Source organism: Schistocerca nitens, chromosome 11, assembly GCF_023898315.1.
Source record: "Schistocerca nitens isolate TAMUIC-IGC-003100 chromosome 11, iqSchNite1.1, whole genome shotgun sequence".
Taxonomy (NCBI): domain Eukaryota; kingdom Metazoa; phylum Arthropoda; class Insecta; order Orthoptera; family Acrididae; genus Schistocerca; species Schistocerca nitens.
In genome coordinates this window covers 46,168,082-46,186,711 of record NC_064624.1, presented here as the reverse complement: position 1 = coordinate 46,186,711, position 18,630 = coordinate 46,168,082, and positions in this window count along the sequence as shown.

Here is an 18,630-nt window from a genome sequence, read left to right as displayed (position 1 = left end):
GATGCCAATAATGCATGTTGTGCAAATTAACATTTTCATGCTTCATGAATGTAGCCTCATCACTAAATAAAATTAAATTAATAAATGTGTAATCCCTCTGAATCTGATATTGAGCCCATCAGTAGAATTTAATGTGACGTATACAATCCGTACCATTTAATTCTTGGTGGAGACTGGTATGGTAAGTATGATATATATGGCAATACACAACATGAACAACACTACTCTTGCTCATGTCCGATTCCCTTGCGATTTGATGCAAACTAGCAAAAGGATCTGTAACTACAGTGCAACAGTACCAGCTCTCACTGAATTTCGTTGGCATTCTCCATAAATGAGAAGCATATCAGCTTGCTCTTTGAAGGAATACATCATTCACATTCGTTTGATTTGACATACTAGTCTTACTGTTCCTGTTAGTGTTGTATTGCAAGACTATCGAATGGTGTTTACATGTCAATTGCACATTTGATGGATATGCCCTATTTGGCAAATATTTACTATTTACACGAGATATAAGAGAGAATTGCAAGAGCACATGCCTCGATAAGTGCTGATGTGGTAAGGAATACGACTCAATTCATATTAAGAAGATTGCAGCACTGCACTGATACCCCATCTATCAACAAAACAGAAATGTCATATTATGGCCCCATTGTCCCATGCAACATTTGTCCCACAAACGTTTCAGCTAATCTCATACTCTCAGAGTTACTCTAGCCGGTAATAGTTACTCACCCTATATGTTGTTGTTGTGGTCTTCAGTCCTGAGACTGAAGCTCTCCATGCTACTCTATCCTGCGCAAGCTGCTTCATCTCCCAGTACCTACTGCAACCTACATCCTTCTGAATCTGTTTAGTGTTTTCATCTCTTGGTCTCCCTCTACGATTTTTACCCTCCACGCTGCCCTCCAATACTAAATTGGTGATCACTTGATGCCTCAGACAATGTCCTACCAGGCAATCCCTTCTTCTAGTCAAGTTGGGCCACAAACTTCTCTTCTCCCCAATCCTATTCAGTACTTCCTCATTAGTTATGTGATCTACCCATCTAATCTTCAACAATCTTCTGTAGCACCACATTTCAAAAGCTTCTATTCTCTTCCTGTCCAAACTATTTATCGTCCATGTTTCATTTTCAAACATGGCTATACTCCATACGAATACTTTCAGAAACGACTTCCTGACACTTAAATCTATACTCGATGTTAACAAATTTCTCTTCTTCAGACACGCTTTTCTTGCCATTGCCAGTCTACATTTCATATCCTCTTTACTTCGACCATCATTAGTTATTTTGCTCCCCAAATAGCAAAACTGCTTTACTACCTTAAATGTATAATTTCCTAATCTAATTCTGGCAGCATCACCCAACTTAATTCGACTACATTCCATTGTTCTTGTTTTGCTTTTGATGATGTTCATCTTATATCCTCCTTTCAAGACACTATCCATTCCGTTCAACTGCTCTTCCAAGTCCTTTGCTGCCTGACAAAATTACTATGTCATTGGCGAACCTCAAAGTTTTTATTTCTTCTCCATGGATTTTAATACCTACTCTGAATTTTTCTTTTGTTTCCTTCACAGCCTGCTCAATATACAACCACTATTTCCCTTTCATGCCCCTTGACTCTTATAACTGCCATCTGGTTTCTGTACAAATTTTAAATAGCCTTTCGCTCCCTATATTTTACCCCTCCCACCTTCAGAATTTGAAAGAGAGTATGCCAGTTAACATTGTCAAAAGCTTTCTCTAAGTCTACAAATGCTAGAAACATAGGTTTGCCTTTTCTTAATCTTTCTTCTAAGGTAAGTCGTAAGGTTAGTATTGCCTCACATGTTCCAACATTTCTACAGAGTCCAAACTGATCTTCCCCGAGGTCCGCTTCTACTAGTTTTTCCATTCGTCTGTAAAGAATTCGCGTTAGTATTTTGCAGCTGTGGCTTATTAAACTGATAGTTTGGTAATTTTCACATCTGTCAACACCTGCTTTCTTTGGGATTGGAATTATTATATTCTTCTTGAAGTCTGAGGGTATTTCGCCTGTCTTATACATCTTGCTCACCAGATGGTAGAGTTTTGTCAGGACTGGCTCTCCCAAGGCCGTCAGTAGTTCTAATGGAATGTTGTCTACTACGGGGGCCTTGTTTCGACTCAGGTCTTTCAGTGCTCTGTCAAACTCTCCACCCAGTATCGTATCTCCCATTTCATCTTCATCTACATCCTGTTTCATTTCCATAGCATTGTCCTCAAGTACATCGCCCTTGTATAGACCCTCTATATACTCCTTCCACCTTTCTGCTTTCCCTTCTTTGCTTAGAACTGGGTTTCCATCTGAGCTCTTGATATTCAGACAAGTGGTTCTCTTATCTCCAAAGATCTTTTTAATTTTCCTGTAGGCAGTATCTATCATAGTCCTAGTGAGATAAGCCTCTACATCCTTACATTTATCCTCTAGTCATCCCTGCTTAGCCATTTTGCACTTCCTGGCGATCTCATTTGAGACGTTTGTATTCCTTTTTGCCTGCTTCATTTATTGTATTTTTATATTTTCTGCTTTCATCAATTAAATTCAATATATTTTCTGTTACCCAAGGATTTCTACTAGCCCTCGTCTTTTTACGTGCTTGATCCTCTGCTGCTTTCACTACTGCATCCCTCAAAGCTACACGTTCTTTTCACCCTGTATACATAACAAAAAAGCTAAAGGGACACCTTAATTTACAAGCATTTTTTAAGGAAAATACATTTTTACCATTTTTTTATTAGATTGCAGTCAGCCTAAAAATTTCTTAGTTTATAAAACTAAAATGAATTTAAAATCACTGATATTCATTATCTGAAATTTCCTCTTTCCTCAGCATCATTGTCCACTTTTGTATATATATATATATATATATATATATATATATATATATATATATATATATATATATATATATATGATGGTCTTAACTACCACTGAGAGTATTATTTATGCTGCCCTTCTTGAAAGATGTAACTATGATGTTTTCTGTCACTCCAGATCATGACTGCTTTATTGACTGACACACTTGTTTGTTAGTAGATCATTTTAAGAACTCCCTTTGGCATGAATTCATGTTGAGCTTAATGCATCATCCATTTGTTCCATTCCTGAAGTGCCACAGAAACTGGTATAAGCATGTGTATTCAAAGACAGAGAGATGTAAACAAACAGAATATGATCACTGCAGTCGACAATGCCTATGTAAGACAACAAGTGTCTGACAGATGTTGCATCAGTTACTACTACAACAATGGTAGGTAATTAAGATTTAACTGATACTTCCTGGAAGATTAAAACTGTGTGCCAGACCGAGACTCGAACTTGGGACCTTTGCCTGGTAGAGCAATTGCCCGCGAAAGGCGAAGGTCCCGAGTTCAAGTCTCGGTCCGGCACACAGTTTTAATCTGCTAGGAAGTTTCATATCAGCGCACACCCTGCTGCAGAGTGAAAATCTCATTCTGGAAACATCCCCAAGGCTGTAGTTAAGCCATGTCTCCGCAATATCCTTTCTTTCAGGAGTGCTAGTTCTGCAAGGTTCGCAGGAGAGCTTCTGTAAAGTTTGTAAGGTAGGAGGCGAGGTACTGGCAGAAGTGAAGTTGTGAGGACAGGGCGTGAGTCGTGCTTGGGTAGCTCAGTTGGTAGAGCAATTTCCCGCGAAAGGCAAAGGTCCTGAGTTCGAGTCTCAGTCCGGCACATAGTTTTAATCTGCCAGGTAGTTTCATATCAGTGCACACTCCGCTGCAGAATGAAAATCTCATTCAAGATTTAACTGAGTCGGAATGTGGTGTTATAGCCAAAGCATGAGCGATGGGACACATCATTTCTGAGGTAGCAATGAAGTGTGGATCTTACCCTACGAACATTTCATTACAGTGAATATCAGGAATCCATTAAAATATAAAATTTCTGCCATTGCTGTGGCCAGAAAAATATAATGCATGAATTAAACCACGAAAAAATGAAGAAAATCATTCAACATCCTGCAGGTTTCAATGCTGGGCCATCAGAAAGTATCAGCGTGCAAACCATTCAACAAAACATCACTGATATTGGCTTTTGGAGCTGAAGGTCCACTCGTACACTGTTGATGACTGCACGACACAAAGCATTGTGTGTCCCATTGGCACATCAATACCGACATTGGACTGTTGATGACTGGAAATATGTTGCTTGGTCAGATGGGTCTCGTTTCAAATTGTATTGAGCAGACGGATTTGTACGGGTATGGAGACAGCCTCATGAATCCATGTTCGAGCTGGTGGAGGCTCTGTAATGGTGCGGGGCATGTGCTGGAGTCATATGGGGCATCTGATACATCTAGAGACGACTCTGACAGGTCACAGGCACATTAGCATCCTGTCTGATTATCTGCATCCATTGTCCATTCTGGCGGACTTGGGTAATTTCAGCAGGAAAATGTGTCACACCACATGTCCAGAATTGCTACAGAGTGGCTCCATAAACACTCTTCTGAGAAACACTTCTGCTGGCCACCAAATTCCCCCGACATTAACATTATTGATCGTATATGGGATGTCTCGCAACATGCTCTTCAGAAAATATCTCCACTCTCTTGTACTCTTTCTGATTTATGGTCAGCCCTGCAAGATTCATGGTGTGAATTCTCCCCCAGCACTACTTCAGACATTAGCTGAGTCCATGACATGTTGTGTTGTGGCACTTCTGCATGTTCACTAGGGCCCTACATGATATTAGGCAGGTGTACCAGCTTCTATGGCTCTTCAGTGTAGTGTATTTGTCAAGACATCAAGGAGTTGCTATTGTGAATAAGTCATCCTGCACTAACCTCAAGCTCTGTATTTAACTGTCCCAATTTGTCTTTAACAGAATTTTACAAACGACAATTAAAGTGATCTAGCACATGAAGAAAACTCTTCTCCAATTAAGTGACTTTCCTTCACTTCAACACTGTTATTACATAATTTCATACCAGCTTCATCCATCCAATCCTTGTCACGTATGTGAACAACACCTGGCAGTATTTGGTTGGTTGGTTTGTGGTATTAAAGGGACCAGACTGCTACAGTCATTGGTCCCTTTTTCCAAAACTTAAAAACACCTACACAGAATAAAAACGAACAATGGACATGACAACAGACGACATTGGACGAGAAAGACGCAGACAGAGACCCGACAAAAGGAATTAAAATCACACAGAGTGTGACAGTGGTTGGCCGACCAGAGAGAGAAAAAAGGAAAAGCCAACCACCTAGAAACACACCAAAAAATAATCCAGTCTAAAATCGTAGGCCAAAGGCCAGACTTATAACAAGAAATGACAAACATTCAAATTAAGTGATTAAAACCCCCTGCCCGATTAAAACGCAGAACTAAGCCTGCCATGACAGTGTCATCTGTTAAAAGGGCAGGGAGTGTATCAGGCAGCGCAAATGTCTGCTGGAGCACAGCTAAAACAGGACAGGCCAACAAAATGTGGACCACCGTCAAAGTCGCCCTGCAGCGACAGAGGCGGGTCCTCACGACTCAGTAAATATCTGTGTCAGCCAGGTGTGGCCAATGCGGAGCCGACAAAGGACAACTGAGTCCCTGCAAATGGCTCGCATGGATGACCGCCACACAGTCATCCTCTCCTTGACAGCACAGAGTTTATTAGGTGTGGTCAGGTCGCGCCATTCAGCGTCTCAAAGCGTGAAAACTTTGCGGCGTAAGACTGCTCGCAAATCCGTCTCCGGGAGGCCAACGTCCAGAGGTGGTTCACTGGTGGCCTGTTTGGCCAGGCAGTCAGCATGTTCATTGCCCGGGATGCCGAAATGACCAGGGGTCCACACAAAGACCACAGAGTGCCCGCAACGGGCAAGAGTATGGAGGGACTCCTGGACAGCCATCACCAGACGAGAGCGAGGGAAACACTGGTTGATAGCTCATAAACCGCTCAGGGAGTCACTACAGATAACGAAGGACTCACCTGAGCAGGAGTGGATATACTCTAGAGCATGAAAGATGGCGACCAGCTCAGCAGTGAAAACATTGCAGCCAGCCGGCAATGAGCATTGTTTGTAATGGTCCCCTAGAGTGAGAGCAAAGATGGCGACCAGCTCAGCAGTGAAAACATTGCAGCCAGCCGGCAATGAGCGTTGTTTGTAATGGTCCCCTAGAGAGAGCATAACTGACACGACCAGCCACCATCGAACCGTCAGTGTAAACAACGCCAGAGCTCTGATACTTGGCAAGGATGGAAAGAAAGTGGCAGCAGAAGGCCTCTGAAGGGACTGAGTCCTTCGGGCCCTGTGCCAATTTGAGCTGAAGGCAAGGGCAGGGCACACACCATGGGGGTGTACGCAGGGGGGCCCGGAAAGGAGGTGGAAGAGGGAAAACCTCAAGCCTGGAGAGAAGCTCTCTGATGTGGACCGCGATCGTAGAACCTGACTGGGGCCGACGTTCTGGGAGATGGACAACCGACTGAGGAAACAGGAGATGATAATTAGGATGCCTGGGCAAGCTACAAACATGTGTACCATAAGTGGGCAGTAAATGTTGGCGCCGTGATCACAGTGGAGGGACACCTGCCTCCATTAATAGGCTGTTCACAGGGCTGGTCCGGAAAGCTCCAGTGGCAAGTCGGATCCTGCTGTGAAGGATTGGGTCCAGCCCCTGCAATGCATAAGGGGACGCTGAACCACAAGCCAGGCTCCCAAAACCCAGACGGGACTGGATTAACGCCTGGTAGCGGTTTGCAATTATGTCGGAGTCAGTACAAACTGCTCCATTCAGTGACAGCGCAAGGACGCTGACAGGGGTCCAATAGCCATAGAGGCGCCTCACCTTGGCCCAAACCTGCGATGGAGAGAGATATGGAGACCAATGGTGGAGACATACCGTTCCCAGCACTCCTGCTTGTGTTGGTGAATGATGCGGCGTGCCCTCGCATGGAGCCGTTTAAAAGCGATGATGTTTTTTAATGAGGGTTGCCGCTTGTGACACTCGAGGGCATGCCTGCAATCTTTAATCGCCTCGGCGATCGCAGGCGACCACCAAGGCACAGTCCTCCGCCGAGGGGACCCAGAAGTATGGGAATGGCTGATTCTGTGGCAGTAACAATGCCGGTGGTGAGCGAATGAACCACCACATCAATGGCTTCGTTAGAAAGAAGCTCAATAGCGGCAATGGAGGAGAACAAGTTCCAGTCAGCCCTATTCACAGCCCATCTGCAAGGGCGCCCAGTAGAGTGACGCTGTGGCAGTGAGAGAAAGATCGGAAAGTGGTCACTACCACACAAGTCGTCATGCATACTCCTTTGGACAGACGGTAAGAGTCTAGGGCTGCAGATTGAAAGGCCGATTGCTGAGTAGGTGCCATGTGCCACATTGAAATGTGTGAAGGCACCATCATTTAAGAGGGAAAGGTCGAGCTGTGCCAGTACATGCTCAATGGTAGCGCCTCGGCCTGTTGCCACTGAACCACCTCACAGAGGGATATGAGCGTTGAAGTCGCCCAGTAACAGAAAGGGGGGCGGCAATTGGGCTCTCAGCGCAGCCAGGACATGCTGTGGGACATCACTATCCGGTGGAAGATAAAGACTGCAGATAGATACAGCCTGTGGCGTCCACACCCAAAAAGCGACAGCCTCTGAAGGTGTTTGTAGAGGGACAGACTCGCTGTGAAGGGAGTGAAGGACGTAGATGCAGACACCACCAGATACCCTTTCATAAGCTGCTCGGTTCATACAATAACCCCGATAGCCATGGAGGGCTGGGATTCACATTGCTGGAAACCAAGTTTCTTGAAGAGCAATGCAGAGGAAAGGGTGAAGGCTGATAAGTTGTCGGAGGTCAGTAAGATTGTGGAAGAAACCGCTGCAGTTCCACTGGAGGATGATATTGTCCATGGCTGAAAAAGGCGTGAAGGGGCTGGGGAGGCAGATTACGCCACTGGGTCACCTGCTGCCTCCGATTCTACATCTACATCTACATCCATACTCCGCAAGCCACCTGACGGTGTGTGTCAGAGGGTACCTTGAGTACCTCTATCAGTTCTCCCTTCTATTCCAGTCTCTTACTGTTCGTGGAAAGAAGGATTGTCGGTATGCCTCTGTGTGGGCTCTAATCTCTCTGATTATATCATCATGGTCTCTTCACGAGATATATGTAAGAGGGAGCAATATACTGCTTGACTCGTCGGTGAAGGTATGTTCTCGAAACTTCAACAAAAGCCCATACCGAGCTACTGAGCGTCACTCCTGCAGAGTCTTCCACTGGAGTTTATCTATCATCTCCGTAACACTTTCGCGATAACTAAATGATCCTGTAACACAGCGCGCTGCTCTCCGTTGGATCTTCTCTATCTCTTCTATCAACACTATCTGGTACGGATCCCACACTGCTGAGCAGTATTCAAGCAGTGGGCGAACAAGCGTACTGTATCCTACTTCGTTTTCAGATTGCATTTCCTTAGGATTCTTCCAATGAATCTCAGTCTGGCATCTGCTTTACCGACAATCAACATTATATGATAATTCCATTTTAAATCACTCCTAATGCGTGCTCCCAGATAATTTATGGAATTAATTGCTTCCAGTTGCTGACCTGCAACGTTGTAGCTAAATGATAAGCGATCTTTCTTTCTATGTATTCATAGCACATTACACTTGTCTACATTGAGATTCAATTGCCATTCCCTGCACCATGCGTCAATTCGCTGCAGATCCTCCTGCATTTCACTACAATTTTCCATTGTTACAACCTCTTGATATACCATAGCATCATCTGCAAAACCGAGCGAGGTGACGCAGTGGTTAGCACACTGGACTCGCATTCGGGAGGACGACGGTTCAATCCCGTCTCCGGCCATCCTGATTTAGGTTTTCCATGATTTCCCTAAATCGCTTCAGGCAAATGCCGGGATGGTTCCTTTGGAAGGGCACGGCCGATTTCCTTCCCCTTCCTTCCCTCACCCGAGCCTGCGCTCCGTCTCTAATGACCTCGTTGTCGACGGGACGTTAAACACTAATCTCCTCCTCCTCCTCCTCATCTGCAAAAAGCCTCAGTGAACTTCCGATGTCATCCACAAGGTCATTTATGTATATTGTGAATAGCAACGGTCCTACGACACTCCTTTGCGACACACCTGAAATCACTCTTACTTTGGAAGACTTATCTCCATTGGGAATGACATGCTGCGTTCTGTTATCTAGGAACTCTTCAATCCAATCACACAATTGGTCTGATAGTCCATATGCTCTTACTTTGTTCATTAAACGACTGTGGGGAACTGTATCTAACGCCTTGCGGAAGTCAAGAAACACGGCATCTGTCTGGGAACCCGTGTCTATGGCCCTCTGAGTCTCGTGGACGAATAGCGCGAGCTGGGTTTTGCACGACTGTCTTTTTTGAAACCCATGCTGATTCCTACAGAGTAGATTTCTAGTCTCCAGAAAAGTCATTATACTCTAACATAATACGTGTTCCAAAATTCTATAACTGATTGACGTTAGAGGTATATGTCTATAGTTCTGCACATCTGTTCGATGTCCCTTCTTGAAAATGGGGATGACCTGTGCCTTTTTCCAATCCTTTGGAACGCTACGCTCTTCTAGAGACCTACAGTACACCGCTGCAAGAAAGGGGGCAAGTGCAATTCGCATACTCTGTGTAAAATCTAACAGGTATCCCATCAGGTCCAGCGGCCTTTCCTCTTGAGCGATTTTAATTGTTTCTCTATACCTTTGTCGTCTATTTCGATATCTACCATTTTGTCATCTGTGCGACAATCTAGAGAAAGAACTACAATGCAGTCTTCCTCTGTGAAACAGCTTTGGAAAGAGAGATTTAGTATTTCGGCTTTTAGTCTGTCATCCTCTGTTTTAGTACCATTTTGGTCCCAGAGTGTCTGGACATTTTGTTTTGATCCACCTACCGCTTTGACATAAGACCAAAATTTCTTAGGATTTTCTGCCAAGTAAGTACATAGAACTTTACTTTCGAATTCATTGAACGCCTCTCGCATAGCCCTCCTCACACTACATTTCGCTTCGGGTAATTTTTGTTTGTCTGAAAGGCTTTGGCTATGTTTATGTTTGCTGTGAAGTTCCCTTTGCTTCCGCAGCACTTTTGTAACTTGGTTGTTGTACCACAGTGGCTCTTTTCCATCTCTTATGATCTTGCTTGGCACATACTCATCTAACGCATATTGTACGATGGTTTTGAACTTTGTCCACTGATCCTCAACACTATCTGTACTTGAGACAAAACTTTTGTGTTGAACCATCAGGTACTCAGAAATCTACTTTTTGTCACTTTTGCTAAACAGAAAAATCCTCCTACCTTTTTAATACTTCTATTTACGGCTGAAATCATCAATGCAGTAACCACTTTATGATCGCTGATTCCCTGTTCTGCGTTAACTGTTTCAAATAGTTCGGGTCTGTTTGTCACCAGAAGGTCTAATATGTTATCGGCACAAATCGGTTCTCTGTTTAACTGCTCAAGGTAGTTTTCAGATAATGCACTTAAAAAAATTTCACTGGATTCTTTGTCCCTGCTACCCGTTATGAACGTTTGCGTCTCCCATTCTATATCCGGCAAATTAAAATCTCCACCCAGAACTATAACGTGGTGGGGAAATCTACTCTAAATACTTTCCAAATTATCCTTCAGATGCTCAGCCACAACAGCTGCTGAGCCAGGGGGCCTATAGAGACATCCAATTACCATGTCAGAGCCTGCTGTAACCATGACCTTCACCCAAATTATTTCACACTTCAGATCTCTGTCAATTTCCTTCGATACTATTGCACTTCTTATCGCTATAAACACGCCTCCCCCTTCACTGTCCAGCCTGTCTCTGCAGTATACATTCCAATCTCAGTTTAGAATTTCATTACTGTTTACATCTGGTTTCAGCCAACTTTCTGTTCCTAGCACTACGTGGGCATTGTGACCGTTTATTAATGACAGCAGTTCTGGGACCTTTCTATAGATGATTCTGCAGTTTATTATTAGCAGATTAATATTGTTATTCCCTGTTGCATTTTGCCTTCTCCTACCTTGCCGCGTCTCAGGAGGCGTCTTGTCAGGCCTAGGGAGGGAATTCTCTAACCTAAAAAACCCATATGTGCACTCCACACATACTCCGCTACCCTTGTAGCCACTTCCTGCGTGTAGTGCACGCCTGACCTATTCAGGGGGACCCTACATTTCTCCACCTGATAGCGGAGGTCGAGAAATTTGCACCCCAGATCTCTGCAGAATCGTCTGAGCCTCTGGTTTAAGCCTTCCACTTGGCTCCAAACCAGAGGACCACGATCGGTTCTGGGAATGATACTACAAATAGTTAGCTTAGATTCCACCCCACAAGCGAGGCTTTCCGCCTTCACCAACTCCGCCAACCACCTGTATGATCTGAGGATGACCTCTGAACCCAGACGGCAGGAGTCATTGGTGCCGAAATGTGCAACAATTTGCAGTCGGGTGCACCCAGTGCTCTCTATCGCTGCCGGCAGGGCCTCCTCCACATCTCAGATGAGACCCCATCCGCAAGCAGACAGAGTGAACACTGGCCTTCTTCCCTGACCTTTCCGCTATTTCCCTAAGGGGCTCCATCACCCGCCTAACGTTGGAGCTTCCAATCACTAATAAACCCCTCCCCCCGTGTGCCTGCTCGGACCTTGCTGAAGGAGCGGCCACATGTCCACTCACAGGCAGAGCGGGCGATGCCACACGGCTAGCCTCCACATTGACACTCCGCATCGTGCACCGCGAACGCCACTGAACCCGCCACTCCCCTTGGGGAGAGGAGGACTCAGCCCCGCGCTGTATCTGCGAAGATGTCTCGACAGCATGGTCAGTGGGTGAAGCGTGTAACATCTGGTGTGTACCATGCGACGCATTAGACTCCCCACTGTCGCTACACTCCGAGGCAGCAGCCTGAAGACGGCTGACTGCGGCCATCAACATGTTCAGCTGTTCATGAACAGTGGCCAGCTCCTCCTGCATCCATACCTAGCAGTCACACATCCTATCCATCCTAAGTAATCAGTTTACTGTAGAGAGTTAACCAACTTTTAACTAGACTGCTAATTCACTAAAGGCGGCTGATAGTTGGCTAAACTGTGGTTACTGGACACTTCTTGTAGAAAACAATGAAAATAGCACCACCTGTCTCTGGACTGTATTCAAAACAAACACTAGCACTACTGGCACTGTGGCTGACTAAAGGGACTCACTCTGACTGTATTCAAAACAAACACGAAATCTATGGAACAATGTTACTAGCACTCGACAATTAAAACTTTCTAAAAGCAAAAACACACAGAAGAAGTGACAAGTAAGAAAAATACAGTTAATACCTAAATTAACGTAGCACGCTGCACAGCAGACGTGACACACACAGCAGTTACGAAGACACCTGTGCAAGTGCTATCCACTGCATCTGAGAAACCGGCATGATTAAGGTCCTCAGGGGATGCCAGGATCTCCACCTGATCCTCAGATGCACAGCTCAAAGGTTGCAGTCGTGTGGGTGGCACCGCAAGTTCCTTGGCCTTAGAGGTCTTCCGCTTGGATTTCTCATGCTGCTCCTTGGGTTTCACTGGCTGGGAGGGCTTCACTGATTCAGACTCTGGGACGGAGGAGGATCGCGAAGCCCAACCAGCTGGTTGTGGGCACTTATGCCACTGTCTGGCGTCAGCCTTCCTGCTTGTGGAATCCAGGGAAGGGAGGAACCCAAGGGACCCCTTGCGAGCAAGAGAAACCGAAGAAGATCGACGCTTCTCCAGCTTAGAAGTGGGGACAGACGTCCCCGGTGTGTGTGTGTGTGTGGGGGGGGGGGTTGTTGCTCCTGAGGTAGGCGGCGCAGGAGCAACAGGGGGGATGGTGTCCCCTACAGGCAAGGGGGCAGGTGTTGTACAGTTCGGCGATCCGACTGGAAGTCCCAGAACAGATGGTGCCAACACAGTTGTCGTTGCAGCAGTATAGGAGGAAGTCATTCGCATAGGATGTAGTCACACATTTCCCCTTAGCCTCAGTATAGGTCAGTCAGTCCAGGGTCTTATATTCCATGATTTTACACTCTTTCTGTAAGATCCTGCCGTCTGGTGAGCAAGGTGAATGATGCTCTGCGCAGTTGACACAGATGTGAGGCGGGGCACATGGTGTATTGGGATGTGATGGGCGTCTGCAATCTTGATGTGTGAGGCTGGAAGTACAGCGGGAAGACATATCGCCGAACTTCCTGCACTTAAAGCACCGCATTGGGGGAAGGATATAGGGCTTGACGTCACAATGGCAGACCATCACCTTGACCTTCTCTGGTAATGTATCACCCTCGAAGGCCAAGATGAAGGCACCGGTAGCAACCTGGTTATCCCTCGGACCCTGATGAACGTGCCGGACGTAATGAACACCTCGATGCTCTAAGTTGGCGCACAGCTCGTCATCAGACTGAAAAAGTAGGTCCCTATGAAAAATAATACCCTGGACCATATTTAAACTCTTATGTGGTGTGATGGTAACGTTAACATCCCTCAACTTGTCACAAGCAAGTAACCTGTGTGACTGGGCAGAGGATGCCGTTTTTATCAAAACTGACACAGAGCGCATTTTGGACAAGCCCTCGACCTCCCCAAACTTGTCCTCTAAATGCTCTACAAAGAACTGAGGCTTTGTGGGCATGAAAGACTCCCCATCAGATCTCATACAAACTAGGAACCAGGGCGAATAACTGTCACTGACATTCTGACTTAATCTGCTCCCACGGTGTGGCCAGGGAGGGGAACGTTTTCGGATCGTATTTCTGAGCCTTAAATTGAGCCCGAGAATGCTTAGAGACTGCTGGCAGCTGGCCACCAGCGACAGATGATGTACTATGCTTCATTGCGAGTCATCCACCCTGATGCCACCCACTCCGACCAAGTGCCCTCCCCACAGGTGCCATCCAGCCTCAGCAAGGGTCACCTGGCAGGATGGCCATTGCCGGGAGTCTCTGTGCCCCAGGGAGATAGGCATCTACTCGTTGGCATACGTGGGAAGTTAACGGCGCAGGCATCAGCAGAGCGATCCCTGTGTTGTCAGCGGGCTACAACCAACATGGTACATGGCGGCTCCACCACAACGGACTGGCTACAATGCTGGATCTTAGGTGCAAAAATCTCCAAGGTCGTCGTCGCAGCAAAAAGCAACACTGCACAGTGCAGTGTGGTAATCGCACGCAGGGACGTATCCTCGCCCAAGAGATGGAAAACGACCGGGACAGCACTGCAACGACGAGAAATCCAGCTAAAGGTCTCAACGCACGACAGACACAGAGCACCATGGAAGGTGCCCTTCCCCAATTAGCTCACTCTTCAGAAGAATTTAGAAAGATGGAGGTCAAACCCTAGAGGGGACCATCACGTAAGGCCGAAACTTTTGAGACTCTTATCAGTCACCTCTTTCGACGGGCAGGAATACTGTGAGCCTATTCTAACCCTCGAACCTGCAGGGGGGTGGCAATATTTCACAAAGTTTTGACATTGTTTATCACTTGAAATGATCACTTGATCAAGTTTAGTAACATCAACGCAACAGGAAAGATCAACAGGGTAGTGCATTTTCTTATGTTCACCTGTTTTTATAGTTACCGTTTTAGCAAATTTAATGGCAATAATTTTGTCACTTGGCATATCAAGTCTTTATTCACTATTTAACTTAGTTCCTTGCTGGTTTTCTTTCAATGTTGTATAATAATGTGATGGAAAGATAATACACTCTTCATACGCATACAGCAGTTTATGAGATGTTTTGGTCTTGGTTCGCATGCAAAATCCTTTACCCTTCGTAAACCTGTAGCACCAAACATTTTCACCCTTAATATCTGTTAAGTTCCACTGTAGCACTAGCTTAAAAGCATGTATTTGAGTCATTTTTGTAGTAATTCCAGTACAATTTAGATGGTGTGCTTGAATCCTTTTCAATACATCGTCTAGTTTTGGCCATTTTGTTTCCAGTCCTCTATTTGCACATTTAGCCTTCCTCATGTTTTGCAATTCTTCTTTGCTAGCCTGCCAATAGCAAATGTGTTTTTCTTTTTCTGGAGGACTGAAATGCTGCTCAGCTGTTCTGTTTCCACATTGTTCTGCGTATGCTATTACTTTCTATTTATAGCCTGTATCATATGAATACCTTTTATTTTTTCCATTGTGAAACTAGCTACAAAAGAAAATATTATTCTGTCACCAATAACACAAATCACTTTCAGTTCAAGTTCACTGGCACTGTAGACTGCAATGACACATCACAGGCTAGACAGTGTTCTGGGTTTGTGATTGCTGGGCATGAGGGAGACACTGTTGACAATCTTGTGAATCCCTGTAACTCATGTTCATTGCATCAGTAGACTGCTGCTGCCAATAGAATCCAATGTTGGTAGATAGAAATAGATTTCCTGCAGCACCGAATATATGGCCATTTTTGAGGGAACCAGGAGTTTTGACTCAAACATTGAACTTGTTACATTAAATTCGAGTATAGCACACCCCAGTTTTGGAGCAAATTTTTTTAAGAAGTAACTGAATTTTATAATCCATAATATGTGGTATCAAGACTTTGTAAGCATCACTGGAAATTAGTTTGAACGAATAATTATGGTAACTGAAAATTTATCATGCATTCAAACTTTCAAATACTACAAATGAGATAGTAATGTGAATCTAACATCAAATGCACAAGATTGATTGACACTGAACAGTTCTCATGTAACACTGAAACACAAACATCTATACATGTAATATTTTGCTCTGGTGAACTATGTTCCTCCCAAGCCAAGAGAAATGCTAATAACCTGCTATCCATTGGGAATACATTCCTGTGAGAAAAAGCCGACTACTGTGAGGCAGTATTTAAATTCACATTCACACAACTTTTGCACTAGTATCTTTAAGGAATTTTAGGACCTTTCCAAGATCAATGCCGTGACGACAAGTAGAATTTTTGTCACACATTTAAACATACTCATCAACTGATTGACGAACAAAACATGAATGCTGCCAAAATAAGTGAGGAACCGTGATAAAGGATTCAACAAATAAAATATTCTAACTCTGCTGACTGATCTCTCAAAAATCAGATTCATAGCCAACTGCTAATTTGTCACTTTCCAGCTATAAAATATTATTCACAAATATTACATAGAAAAACACTAAAATTGAATTCAACAGTACTATATCAAACTGTGCATCTCAACTTCAGGAGTTAAATATAGCATTGTGTAGTTTTTCATTAATTAATTTTTATAAACACTGATTACAATAATGGTTAATTGTGCAACTGGTAAGCCAAAACTGCCACAAGTATAAACAATACATCAAACTGTAAAGTGAATACATAGTTTATCTGGAACTCAACTGGATCCAGGGTATCTAAAATTTGACAAACTACTCAATTAATTTGAGCAGAGCTCAATATACTCCACAATTCCATTCACCAAAAGACAACATATTTTACACTACACCCTTACCTTTATCCTTAATGAATGTGTCTTAAATACTTTTTTGACAAATTAACTATTATGCAGCATGATCAAGATATGTCCCCTTCAACTGGTTGTAATTCAGACTTGGTATGTGCTACACAGTAACCTAAAGCACCATGTAAATGAGTAGGGAATTTTTTTCTGACCTGATATGATACACTTGCTCGTATGGGAAAATTTTCTTGTATTTCCTTATTTTGACAGTTGCATATGATGGCAGTTAATCATGTTTTCACTGATATTTAATGTAATAGTTATCTTAAAATGTTTCATAAGGTTCTAAAGTGACCAGCATGTGGAGGTGCTAATCTCAAGCCAGGCTTCACAAAATCCTCACTAGAATACCAACGAATCCAGAAGGTACATTGAGGAAGGAGGAGGCAAATATACAAAGACAGCACATTGGACACTGGAACTGCCTCGCAAAACTTACTTTCCTCAATATGCTCTGGCCGATAATGTAGACCAGAACATGACCCCTGAAAGACAATGGTTCTAAGGCACTTGAAGAAAGGACTGGGAACTGGCTAAAGAGTGTGTCAATTTCAATAAAATCCAACCGGTGGTGGGAACATTCTAAGTGGTCATGTCACCTGCCCCAGATGAAATCTTTCCAGCTATCTTGAAACAAGCAGGAGAGAATCTTATGAGTCCTCATCAGTTTATTCAGGGTTAGCCTAGCAGTGGTAGTCATTCCCAACGCCTGAAGGGCAGTGAAGGTAGTCTTTATTCCAAAGTGAGGGAGAATTGATCATACCAAGGTCAAGGATGTGAGACCAATCAGTCTGGTTAATGTACATGTTGGGGAGAGGAGGCTAACTAGGGCTCCTCTACTTTCAAGCCAACACACATATCAACCAGGTAAATCATGTGAGACAGCTCTCTGTCACTTTGTTGAGAGGGTGGAGAAAGCACTTTGCTTTTAAGAAATCTATTCAGACAGCCAGGCAGCCCTGAAATCATTGGCAGCTCCTGCAACAAGATCTAAGATTATTGCAATATGTCATAGGGCTCTGGTGGAGCTAGGGAGAAGCAATAGGATAAACCTTATGTGGGTCCCTGGGCATTCAGGGACTGGTGGTAATGAACAAGCCGACTGATTGGCCAGGATGGAGGCAAAGACTCCATTCACTGGACTGGAACCTGTCCTGACAATCACCAAGGCTATGATCAAACTATGGAACTAGCTTAGAAGACAGCACATAGAATATTGGACCAAGGTCTATAGGCAAAAACATGGTAAGGTAATGATGCCAAAGCTGTGTTTCAAAAGAAGCTCTGTAATCCTGGGCTTGAACAGGAAAGAGATTAAACTCATGGTTGGACTGATGATCAGCTGTGGGAATTTCAAAGAACACCTACATACAATGGGTATAATGGAAGAAGACCCTAAATGTATCATCTGTTATGAGAGTGAAGAAACTGCATCACACCTAATCTTTGAATGCACAGCACTGGAGAGCAAGGGAGAGAGAATTTTCAGGGCAACTAGAACTGAAGAAATTGTGTCTAACAAAGAACTGTTAAAGGGACTCCTTGCACTATCTAAGGGCTCTGGTTGGCTTTACTACATATACAGGGAGCAATATGGCACAACAGTGTTTCAGTATGGGCAGTGCCAGGTTATATCAAAGCTGTTTTTACTTCCCTGCTAAAATCAAATCAAGTCAATCATCCTAGATAAATTTGTGTTTAGGTATTTTTTTGACAAATTAACTATTATGCAGTGTAATCAAGATGGGTCCAGTTCAATTGGTTACAAATCAAACTTGGTATGTGCTACATAGTAACCTACAGCACCATGTAAATGACCACGAAATTATGATCTCATCTGATGACAAATTGTTTGTATAGAAATATTTCCATTTACTTTCTTATTTTAACAGTTGCATATGATGGCCGTTTATCATGTTTTCACTGATATTTAACGTAATATTTATCTTAGAATGTTTGGTAAGCTTCGAAAGTGACCAGCATGGGAAGGTGCTTATTTCAAGTTGTTTAGTTTCAACAAAAACAAAGTACTTGCAATCATTGTCATTTTAATTAACTTTTGTAAGAAGCTTTGAAGATGACTAGTATGATATGGTTTCTTGGCGTTTTGAGTAAGCAGTGC